The sequence below is a fragment of the Nyctereutes procyonoides genome, unplaced genomic scaffold (genome assembly GCF_905146905.1).
Source record: "Nyctereutes procyonoides isolate TBG_1078 unplaced genomic scaffold, NYPRO_anot_genome, whole genome shotgun sequence".
In the NCBI taxonomy this organism is placed as follows: domain Eukaryota; kingdom Metazoa; phylum Chordata; class Mammalia; order Carnivora; family Canidae; genus Nyctereutes; species Nyctereutes procyonoides.
The window spans coordinates 6770887-6783731 of NW_026575036.1; positions in this window are offsets into that span (position 1 = coordinate 6770887).

The following is a 12845-nucleotide window of genomic DNA, read 5'->3' on the forward strand; positions in this document are numbered from 1 at the left end:
TTTAATGACCCAGGATGTGGGTACAGATCATGCAACACAAGTTTTATTGGTGAGATCCAACCATCTTTAAAATTGTAATCTATAGCTCTGGCTTTGCTATGTGCACTTTCACATACCAGATTCATGGATATGGGCATGTTTTTTTATCCTCATATATAAAATGGAGATAATCATGCCCACATGGGGATTCACTGAGGTATAGAGCCCAGGAAGTGCTGTTATGCATGCAATATTCAACAAAGAAGTGTCCTCTTTCTCTCTTTCTCAACCTAGTCCCAGGATAAGAAGAGTATACTGATTCTAGCTTACATTGCAAAGAGGCAAGCCCTTACCCATTTGTCACTCCCAGAAGTTCACTCTGTAAAACATTCACTTCCATGTCTCCCTTTGGTTTGGAATTTTCCTAACGGCAATCTAATGAGAAAAAGAATTTTTTGTTCTTATGCCCATCACGGCATTTAAAACGTTCATGGGCATTGATGTACTTAGCACACTGTCAGCGCCCTCGGTACTGGACAGAGTTTGTGACATGGGAGAAGGGAGGAATAGAAGCAGACGAGACTAAAAAAGTTAAGTTTCTTTCCTTAACTGAACAAGAAAAGAATGCTAATGATTAGAATAATTTAGTGAAGATTCAATAAGTTAATTAACAGATCAGTGCTTTGAAATGTTCTTTTTTTCTGCTAGAGGGTCAGAGGGACTTATGAGCATACTTTAAAGCTTTAAGAAATTTTCTAAAAGCTTGTGTCTTCAAGGACCCTTGAGTCGTTGTCTCCACTAGAGAGCTTCAAACTCTATCACATATTTCTGTGAGCTGTGAATCTAGTTTCAGAGTTCTTACATTCTAGAATGGCACAGATTTCTGAAGGCCGGCAAGAACTTCATTGCTTCCTATAGTTCTGACACTGGCTAATTGATTTTTTTAAAGATCTTATTTATTTATTTGAAGGAGAGGGAGAGAGCACACACACAAGCTGGGGGAAACCCCAGAGAGAAGGAGACGTGACTCCCCACTGAGCAGGGAGCCTGACTCCAGGCTCATTCCCAGGATCCTGAGATCATGATCTGAGTCAAAGGCAGCAGCTCAACCGACTGAGCCACCCAGGTGCCCCTAACTGATTCTTTATTTCTGAATAGCTTGAAACTTTATTTTTGAAATAGAGGATAATATTCCCATGGAATCTTGGCATTTCAAAGAAATAACTTCTGTTTTAAAACTTTGCTTAGGGACATGCGAGGTATTAAGAACTCAAAAACCACATGGCAGTTTGGCAAACCTATGTGACCAAATTGTATTTGTTCAATGAAAGCCCTGGGTTGCTTTGTTCAAAAATGCTGAGTGCTTAATAGCTTCTGGATCTTAATGTGGTGAAGTTGGAAAACTTTCTATTTGAGAAGCAGTGATTATTTTTTATCTGCAGTGGTAATACAGGAATTTGCCTTTGTGGCAGATCTTCCCTTTCACCTAGGAGTTTCCGAGGCAGAGGCAGGACGATTGATAACCTTCACATTATTCTTAGAGAAGCACTGAAATCCAGCGAAGGAACCAAAGGGCAGTACCTTCAAACTGAAGCATAAGCATTTTATTTAGTCATATAAATTGTATGTACTGGTTAAACTTTGTCTTTGCAGAGTTAGAAATTTTTTACTCTCTACATTTATTTATTTTTTGATATTTATTTATTTATTTATTTATTTAAGTATTTATGTATGTATCTTTAAAGTAATCTCTACTCCCAGAGTGGGGCTTGAACTCATGACCCTGAGATCAGGAGTCACATGCTCTACCAACTGAGCCAGCCAGGTGCCCCTTTTCTCCCTAAATTTAGGCTTTTACTGCCTAAAGCCCGAAAAATGCTGTTTCAGGGAGGTGAACAGATGCTTCCTCTCCTTCCCCAACACAAGAATTTCTTCCCCAGGAGCGGGGAAGCTGAGACTGTGTTGTCACCAAGCCATGCAAAGCCTGAATGTCACTTTGTTTCAAGGAGCTAACTGGGCTTGGTGGAAGGACCTTAATACACAGGACTGATATTAAGGGGATTTACCACATATGTTTCCTTCCAGTTTTATATTTTCAGGTCTTATGTTCAAGTCTTTAATCCACTTTGAGTTGATATTTGTGTATAATGTAAGATATTGGTCTAGTCACTGCCACACCCCCCTTTTTGCATGTTGCCATCCAGTTTTCCCAACAGCACTTACTGAAGACTGTCTTTTCTCCATTGTATATTCTTGGCTCCTTCGTTATTAATTAATTGAACAAATAAGCATAGATTTTGTTTGTTTATGCTTAAAATGTAATCACTTTCTCCTACTTCTTTAACAATCCTGGTTCTCATGAACACAGCAGATAATAAAATTAAAATTTTCCATATTTGTATTAAAATTTTCCATATTTGTTCTATTATTTCATTCCATGTTGCAAACATTAGTCTTAAAACAATCATACTAAAAGTACCATAATTTAAAATTACTGGGAACCGTTGAAGTATTTTTGAATATGTTCTACACATATTACCTGATTTTTTAATAACTTCACTACCTAGCTTAAATATAGAGGCATGATACAGTACACTCTCATCAGTTTATTCCTCACTTAGTGTCAATTCTTTTTTTTAAAGATTTTATTTATTTATTTATTTATTTATTTATTTATTTATTTATTTATTTATTCATGATAGACACAGAGACAGGCAGAGACATAGGCAGAGGGAGAAGCAGGTTCCATGCAGGGAGTCCAGTGTGGGACTCCATCCTGGGACTCCAGGATCATGCTCTGAGCCAAAGGCAGATGCTCAATCACTGAGCCACCCAGGCATCTCTGGTGTCAATTCTTCAAGTAACTATATGTTCAGTATTCGTCATCAGTCTTCATGTTGATAATTCTCTACTTAACTTTGGTTGTGTGAAATACATTTTGTAGTAGATTCCTAAAGAAGAAAAGAGCAAAATCATATTCCCTGAGTTTTTGCATGTTGATAAAAGTTTGCCTAAGCCCTTTATATCTGAAAGTGAATATAAAACCCATGGCTTACGTATCCTTTCATTTGGTATCTTAAATGCTGCTCTAGTTTTTTTCTAGCATAAAGCATTATTTCAAAAATCTGATAATCTAATTTTCTTTCTCTCTTTTTACATTGATGTTTTCTGTTGACATAAAATAAACTACACATGTTTAAAGGATATATGCTAGCAGAACTCTTCTTTTTTACTTTTTAAAAAGATTTTATTTATTTATTTGACAGAGAGATGGAGTACAAGCAGGGGGGCAGCAGAGGGAGAAACAGGCTCCCCACTGAGCAGGGAGCCCCATGCTGGGCTCAATCCCAGGAGCATAAGGATCATGACCTGAGCCAAAGGCAGATGCTTTGCCCACTTAGCCACCCAGGAACCTCTAGGCAGAACTCTTCTAGCTCCAAGATTCCCTGCCCTTCTTGGTATACAGAACTTGTATAATATCCTCTCTTATATCCCCACAAAATTCATATGTTGAAGTTCCAACTGCTCATGTGATGATATTTGGGGATGGGACCTTTCAGAGAAATTAGGATAAATTAGATCATAAGGATGGGGCCCCCATGATGAGATTAGTAGCCCAATAAGAAGAAGAAAAGAGAGAAAAGACTGAGTGATGACATAGCAAGAAACAGCCATCTGCAAGTCCAGGAGAGAGCTTTTACCAAGAATCAAATCTGTCTGTATCTTGATCTTGAACTTCCCAGCCTCTAGAACTGTGAGAAAATACATTTCTGTTGTTTAAGCCACCTATTCTATGGTATTTTGTTATGGTAGCCTAGCTGACTTAGGATACCTTCATTTACCCTCATTTGACTAAGGGCAGGACCTGTAAATATGGTGGGATCTTCACTCGTGTGACTAGGTTATCCTGAATAAAATTTTGTCAGAGTAGGGGTGCCTGGGTGGCATCTGCCTTTGGCTTGGGGCATGATCCCTGAGTCCTGGGATCAAGTCCCACATTAGGCTGTCTGCATGGAGCCTGCTTCTCTTCCCTTTGCCTGTGTCTCTGCCTTTCTTGGTGTCTCTCATGAATAAATACATGAAATTTTTTTAAAAAGATGTTTTTTCAGAGCAGATTGGAGAGAGGTTCTCTTGTCTGGTTCGGTGAAGTAAGCTTCTGTGTTGTGAATGGCTCACAGGGCAGCCTGAGGGCAGCCTCTAGGACCTGAGAGAAGCCCTGGTTAAAAGCCAGCAAGAAAATAGGGATGTTAGTCCTACAACTGCAGGACATGAGTCCTGTGATCTGGAGTCTTGTGGTGATGACAGCCCTGGCTGACACCTTGATCTCAGCCTGGTGGAATCCTGACCCACTTAACCCATACTTGGACTCCTGACCCAAGGAAATGGTAATATAATTAATTCGTGTTGTTTTAAATTACTAGATGTGTGACAGTTTGTTATGCAGCAATAGGAAACTAATATAGAGTAAAAGATAATAAAATTTGACATAGATGAATGTTAGAATAAATAAATAAATACCAACATAAGAACAAATTTATCATTCCCTTAAACTCCCTGTACACTTTTGTAACTCATCCATCCAACTCTGTCTCAGCCTGTCCTATGCTCAGGCAAACACTGATCTGCTTTCTCTGTGGATTAGTTTGTATTTTCTAAGCTTTAAATAAAGGGAATCATACAGTATATACTCTTTTTTGTTGGGTCAGTTTCACTCAGTATAATCATTTTGAGACTATTTCATCCATGTCATGTCCTTTTTTCTTAATAAATTTTATTTGTAATGTTTATTTGTATAAAATTTTTTTTACAAATTTTATTTTATTTATGGGATCCCTGGGTGGCGCAGTGGTTTGGTGCCTGCCTTTGGCGCAGGGTGCGATCCTGGAGACCCGGGATCGAATCCCACGTCGGGCTTCCGGTGCATGGAGCCTGCTTCTCCCTCTGCCTGTGTCTCTGCCTCTCTCTCTCTCTCTGTGACTATCATAAATAAATAAAAAATAAAATAAAAAAATTTTATTTTATTTATAAATTTTATAATATTTTATTAAATATTTTATTTATTTATTCATGAGAGACAGAGAGAGAGAGAGGCAGAGACACAGGCAGAGGGAGAAGCAGGCTCCGTGCAGGGAGCCTGACATGGGACTCGATCATGGGTCTCCAGGATCAGGCCCTGGGCCGAAGGTGGTATTAAACCGCTGAGCCACTTGGGCTGCCCTCCATGTCATGTTCTAATAAAAATAGCTCATAGCATTTTATGGCTGAGTAGTGTTTAGTTGTATGCATTTACCACAATTTATTCATCCATTCAACTGCCAATGCACATTTTGGTTGTTGGTATTTCTTTGCTATTGCATGTAAAGATGCCATGAACATTTGTATATATGCTTTGTTTGGAAATAAGCTTTTATCTCTTTTGGGTAAATACTTGAGAGTGGATACCTTCTTCACATGTAGATGTGTGTTTAACTTAAAAAAGTTGTTAAACTTATTTTCCAAAGTAGTTGTACCACTTTCCATCCATAGCAGCAGTATATGAACATTCCAGTTGCTTCACATCCTTGCCAACACTTGACATGGTCAGTTTAAAAAAAATTAGATATTTTAATAGATGTATCTTGTTATCTCATTGTGGTTTTAATCTCCATGTCCTTAATGAACAGTAGTGTCGAGAATCTATTTATACTATCTGTATACCTTATTTGGTGAAAGGTCTGTTTAAATACCTTTTTAAAAAAGATTTATTTATTCATGAGAGACACACACACACACACAGAGAGAGAGAGGCAGAGACACAGGCAGAGGGAGAAGCAGGCTCCATGCAGGGAGCCCCATGTGGGACTCAATCCTAGGTCTCCAGGATCATGCCCTGGGCCCAAGGCAGGTGCTAAACTGCTGAGCCACCAGGGATCCCTAAATACTTGGTCTGTATTTTAATTGGGTTATTTATATTCTTATCATTGAGTTTTTAGAGTTGTTAATATGTGGAGACCAATCCTTTATGTGGTTTGCAAATGTTTTCTTCTAGTCTGTGGCATGTCTTTTCATCCTATCCAGAGGATCTTTCAAAGAATAGACGTTTTAAATTTTGATAATTTGTTCTATGTATTGTACATTTGTTCTATGTATTGTACATTTGGTGTCATATATTAATAAGCTATTGTCTAACTTAAAGTCACAAAAGCTTTATCCTACATTTTTTTCTAACAGATTTATAGTTTTATGTTTTATATTTAGGTGATCCATTTTGAGTTAATTTTTGTGTATGATGCAAAAATAAGATTTAAAGTTTATTCCTTTTTTTGCATATGGATATCCAGTTGTTCCTGTACCTTTTGGTAAAACACTGTCCTTTCTTTACTAAATTGTTTTTTCAGCTTTGTCAAAAATCATTTGACCATATTTGTGTGTGCATCTATTTCTGGACTCTATTTGTTCCATTGATCTATTTGTCTATCTTTTGAAAAAAAATTTTATTCTTTTTTTTTCATAGAAAGAGAGAGTGGACTGGGGAGGGAGAAGTAGAGAGAGAGAGAGAGAATCTTAAGCAGGCTTCATATCCAGCATGGAGCCCAACATGGGGTTCCATCTCTCGACCCTGAGTTTGTGATCTGGACTAAAATCAAGGGTCCCATGCCCAACCAGCTGAGCCTTCCAGCTGCCTATGATCTATTTGTTTATCTTAGTGTCAATATAATACTATCTTGATTATTGCAGCTTTAAATAAGATCTGCAGTCTGGTAGTGTGTCTTCTAATTTCGTTCTTCTTTCACAGAATAGTTTTGTTTATTCTAGATCTTTTGGTTGTCATGACTCTTCATGTCTGGTAGTGTGTCTTCTAATTTCGTTCTTCTTTCACAGAATAGTTTTGTTTATTCTAGATCTTTTGGTTGTCATGACTCTTCATGATCCTTATACAAATTTATTGAATATCTGTATTTTCTCCTCTAATATGCATCCCATTTTCTGATAATTCAAGTTTACATGTGTGAGATTATTATTCCATTGGCCTATTTATTTAGCAATGCACCAAGTCAGTTTTAGTTACCATAGCTTTATAATAAGTTTTATTTTCAAGTAGAATGGGTCTATTTATCATGTTCATCTTATTCAAAAGTGAATTGGCTATTTTTGGCCCATTTCTCTGCCATATAAATTTTAGAATCATATTGTCAAGTAACTAAAAAACCCCCAAACACTGGTAATTTTTAGAAAGGTATTAATTCTTCAGATCGATTTAGTGATATCTACCATCTTTATCATACTGAGTCTTCTGAATCATTTAGTATATCTTTCCATTAATTTAGATATTTCCTGCATTTCAGTAAAGATTTATTTTTTTTTTCTCTAATGGGCTGGCTTCTTTTTTGTTATATTTATTCCAAGGTGCTTGATATCTTTGTTGAAATTAGTAAGATTTTTTTCCCAATTTTAATTTTTCAACTTATACACAGTAAATTTTAATTTTTTGGTGCATAGTTACATGAATTTTAACATATGCATAGATTCGTATAACCATCACCACCATCATGATACAAAATTATATCCATCACCTAAAAGCTTCCTTCATGCTGCCGTTTATAGTCAAACTATTCTTGTATTCCTGAGTCCTAATTGGTCTTCCACCCCTATAATTTTGCCTTCCCCAGAATGTCATATAAATGCAATTATAGTATGTAACCTTTTGAGACTGGCTCTTTTCACCAGCATAATGCATTTGAGGTATATCTGTGTCATTGTCTGTGTCAATAGTGTGTTCCTTTTTGTTACTAAGAATTAGTTCATTGTATAGATGTACCACAGTTTGTTTATGCCTTCATTCCTTGAGAGATATAACCCCCAAATGCCCTAAGCATTTGCAACAGGTTTTAATCTAAACATAAGTTTTTGTTTCATTAGTATATATATATATGTAGAAGTGAGATTGTTGGGTCACAATGTGTGTATTACTTTATAAGAAGTTGCCTAACTGTACTATTTTGTATTCCCAGCTGTAATGCATGAGTTTCAGGTGCTTCACATTCTCATCAACACAAGGTATGGTCAATTTTTTAAAAATTAGCCAATACAATAGATGTGAATAATATCTTTTTAAAACTATATTTTCTATAGTTGCCGGTGCATATGAATAGAATTCAATTTTTAAATTATTTATTTATTTATTTTATTTTTTTAAAGGGAGTGATGTGTTACTTTTTTTTTAAGATTTTATTTATTTATTCATGGGAGACACAGAGAAAGAGAGACAGGTAGAGACACAGGCAGAGACAGGTAGAGAAGCAGGCTCCATGCAAGGAGCCCGATGTGGGACTCGATCCCAGGACCCCAGGATCATGCCCTGGGCCAAAGGCAGGCGCTAAACTGTTGAGTCACCCAGGGATCCCCATAATTTTTTTTTAATTTAAGAAATTTCTTAAGGATTTTATTCATTTATTTTAGAGAGAGAGAGAGCAGAGAAGAGGGAGAGAGGAAGAGAGAGAGAGAGAGAATCTCAAGAAGACTCCACCCTGAGCATGGAGTCTGATGTGGAGCTCAGTCTCACAACTGTGAGATCATGACCTAAGAAGAAACCAAGAGTTGGATGCTTACCTGACTGAGCTACACAGTTGCTCCTTATAATTTTTTAAGATTCTTCAAAAGATTTTATGTTGTTAAAAACCTTTAAAGTATAGCATATATACCAAATATGTATGTATTATGACACCTTCATGAATTAAACACATCCAGTAATCAGCAACTACTGATCAAGAACATTACAAGAAAAAGAACATTACAAGAAACAGAATCCTCTTCTATGCCCCCTTCCATTTTTTGCCATCCTTCTGAACCAGATTCTGACTTCTAATAGTGTAGATTAATTTTGCCTTTTTGTACATCATGTAAATGGAATCTCACCATATGTGATCTTGAGCCCTCTGGTATGTTTTCTTACCCTTTTTGGAACATCAAACAGAAGGAAACAACCCAGGAGCGTGAAAACATTATGACAGATCACAATTGATAGCATATTCTTTGAAAACATTTATTAGTAGTAATTGAGTACACACACTGTTTGCATATTATACACGTTCATTAAGATAATGACAGATGGGGCAGCCCAGGTGGCTCAGCGGTTTAGTGCCGCCTTCAGCCCAGGGCGTGATCCTGGAGACCCAGGATCAGTCCCACATCAGACTCCCTGCATGGAGCCTGCTTCTCCCTCTGCCTGTGTTTCTGCCTCTCTTTCTCTCTCTCTGTGTGAGTGTCTCTCATGAATAAATAAATAAAATCTTTTAAAAAAAGATAATGATAGATGTATTACTGAAATGCCAAGAAAGAAAGCAGATTATTTGGACTCAGTATTGCTAAGGTTTTCTTTTTTATCTTAATTCCTTTAATCATGATTTTATTTTCACAGTTATCAACAGTGACCATGGTTTATGTTTCATAGTTTATTTGGTTGATTGTGTCCTTTTACATGCTTTTCCCAGTAGAAAAGTTTTTCCACTTTTGGAAATGGTGGAATGGAGATGCATAACCTCTGTCATCACCAACTGAATTTTCATTACTTCTGTCATTCATGGTCTCCAATCATCAGCAGAGGAGTCATTACCCACCATGGAGGTGGTAAAGAGAGATTAGGCAGCTCTTCAATTATCTTGTAGAGTTTTCCCTCAAGGGACTACAATCATTCTTGTTCTTTCATATCACTATGGTCCTTTGCCATAATGTCAGAAGCGTATGTTTGCTGTTACATAGTCAGTTTGTCACATGTTTTTACTTAATCTAAATTAGATAGATCTTAGGAACTTATTAAGTACATACAAACTTATCAGCCTACACAGATACCTAAAACCTTACTATTTTTTTCTTCAGGAATTGTTGATAAGAGGTCACAGCTTTAGCTGACTTCTACTATCTTTAGTAATTCACATTTATGTACCCCACACACATACACAAGCATATCTTTAATACTTAAAGGCATATCTAGCTTACCATTCACACAATTTTCTTCCTTCACTTATTCCATATTTTATGATAGCCTTGGTCAGAGCAATTGGTAATTACATTTTAAGAAACCAATACTCATATTTTTAACAGCTGAATCTGCCAATGATTTCTTTGTGGGATTGGGGTAATTATACAGCATTCATTTCTATATATCTTAACACAAAACACAAAATATTGATATATTAGAATGACTTTTATTTATTTTAATTTTATTATTTTTTTAAGATTTTATTTTTAGTAATCTCTACACACTACATGGGGGCTAGAACCTACAATCACGAGACCAAGAATCACATGTGCTACCAACTGAGCCATCCAGGCGCCCCATCAGAATTACTTTTAAATCTCAGAAATCAGACCATGTAATTTAAACACTAGAGAAAATATTATAAAGGTAGAGGAGCTAGGGGTTATGTACATAATTCTCTATGTACATATAGGGGGCGGGGATTAACTTTAACCTTCAAAATACTTCACAAAAAAAAGTGTTTCTAAGAAGACATGACATTCTGCACTAATAGAATCATTACCACCTGCTAGGTTAGCCAGCGATGGAGGCTTTCTCCTCTGGATCAGGAGAAATGTTGACATCTGTACCAGCAGGATTGCAAAGTGCTTTAACAAGTGGGGTCTGAGCCACATGGCCTGGGTTTGAATCCCAGCTACACTGCTTGACCACTGGCTTTGTGGTCACTGTGCTTTTGTTTTTTCATTTATGAAATTAGAATAGTAATGGTACCTATCTCATGGGGATACTGGAAAGATTAAAAGTGTTTATATACATGAAGTGTTAGAAAAGTTCTTGGTTCAATAAATATATATATATATATATATATATATATATATATATATCATTATTAGTGAATAAATGAACTAAAATATAAAATGAGCATAATGCAAATCATCTTCTGGATCTCATTTTTGTTATTAACCTGATAATTCACAGTGTTTTACAACTAAAAAGGACTTGAGGAATTATCTATTCCAACCATCTCAGTTAAACATAGGAAAGTAAAATTGAGGAAGGCAAAATCATTTGTGCTAAATCGTCTAGCTCACTAGTAATAAGCTAGGATGTTATCAAATTCTCTTAGTCTATATTGTGTAAGGGGAATCAAATAGTCTAATTTAATAAAAATACAAATTTAAAGTAGGAAGTCAGGGGTGCCTGGGTGGGTCAATTGGTTAAGCATCTGCCTTCAGCTCAGGTCATGATCCTGGGATCCTGGGATTGAGTCCGCATTGGGTTCCCTGCTCAGCGGGGAGCGCTTCTCCTTCTCCCTCTACCTACTGCTCCCTGTGCTTATGCTCTCTCTGTCAAATCAATCAATCAATCAATCAATCAATCTATCTATCTATCTTAAAAAAAAGTAGGAGGTCAAAGCCTGAAGGGTAATTCATGTTCCATTACATAGAACTTTCTCTGTTTCCTGTTTTCTCTATTACTCAGAGCATGATATTTGTTATGCATTTTGGTGTTTGGGGTGCTTTGAAATATTTAGTTTCTTCTTGTATAATTTTAAATTTTTATTAATACTGTTAGTGCTCAGAAGAATAGGTATCAAAGCCTGTTTAAGGAACTCTGTGTTTCTTAGGTCATCTGAGATACCATCTAAATAATTCCTCAGGTTCTTTTGCTTCTTTCAGCAAAGATACATGCTAGCCAAAGACATTCTGATCAGATAAGTCCATAGGGCACAAAGTGAACTGAAATATTTTATCTAATGTGATCAAAGCAGACAAGCTGGCTGTTTTAGACTTCAAAATACAAATTCATTTGTGCCCATTGAACTTGTGGCTAAACTATTGATAGCATATCTTTAATCTTGTTCTAAGAACGTTACCATCAAAGGCGAAGCAGCAGTTCTCAAAAATGACCAAGAAAGAGAAAGAGAAAAAAACAAGAAATGGTGTGCTGCATTGTCTTCTGAAAAAAGTCTTGATTGTGTGTGTGTGTGTGTGTGTGTGTGTGTGTGTGTATGAGAGAGAGAGAGAAAGGGAGAGAGAGAGACAGTGAGAAAGAGAGACCAAGTCCCATTTTCTGGAAAAATAAATGAAGTGCTAAAAATTCAATAAACTTTTATTACTAGTTTAAGTGTCGACCCTTTGCTAGGCATTCACCATATAGCAGCGACTAAGACAACATGTCACATAGCCAGTAAGTTCAGGACAAGATTCCGCTCAGCTCGGCTAACTCTATCATGAGCTCTCTTACTGACTACTTCTTAAAAATCTTATTTACACAAAACCATATTTACTTACTGTTTTCTTATTAATAATGAGTGAAAAAAATGTGTCATTGCTTCCATACCAACATTTGGCATAAAAGTAATAAGCATTGGTATGTTGAAGTTGCATCTTCAGTTCAACAAAACATCTCAATGAATTCTTTTTTTTAATTAAAGATTTTATTTATTTATTCATGAGAGACACAAAGAGAGGGGCGGAGACATAGGCAGAGGGAGAAGCAGGCTCCATGTAGGGAGTCCAGTGTGGGACTCCATCCCAGGACTCCCAGATCACGCCCTGAGCTGAAGGCAGATGCTCAACTACTGAGCCACCCAGGTGCTCCTATTTCAGTGAAATTCTAAAACAATGTTAAAATGTGAATTTTTCTAGTATGTTGTTCTTTGGTTGTGTTTCAGTTCCCGTACTATCTTTCTGATGGGCAACTCAATATACTTATTTTTCATTTTTACAGTATTAGGTAAATCTTTCTTAGCACTTATTGGGGAAGTACTTAGCCATTCTTAACCCCAGCTGGGTCAGCTGCTTCCTATTGGAGAAGGTAGAACCAACTGCTTAAGAATATGGTGCTGCCCTGTTCACAACCAGTTGTACAATAGAAATACTAGATACTGTTTTCTTCCCTGTGT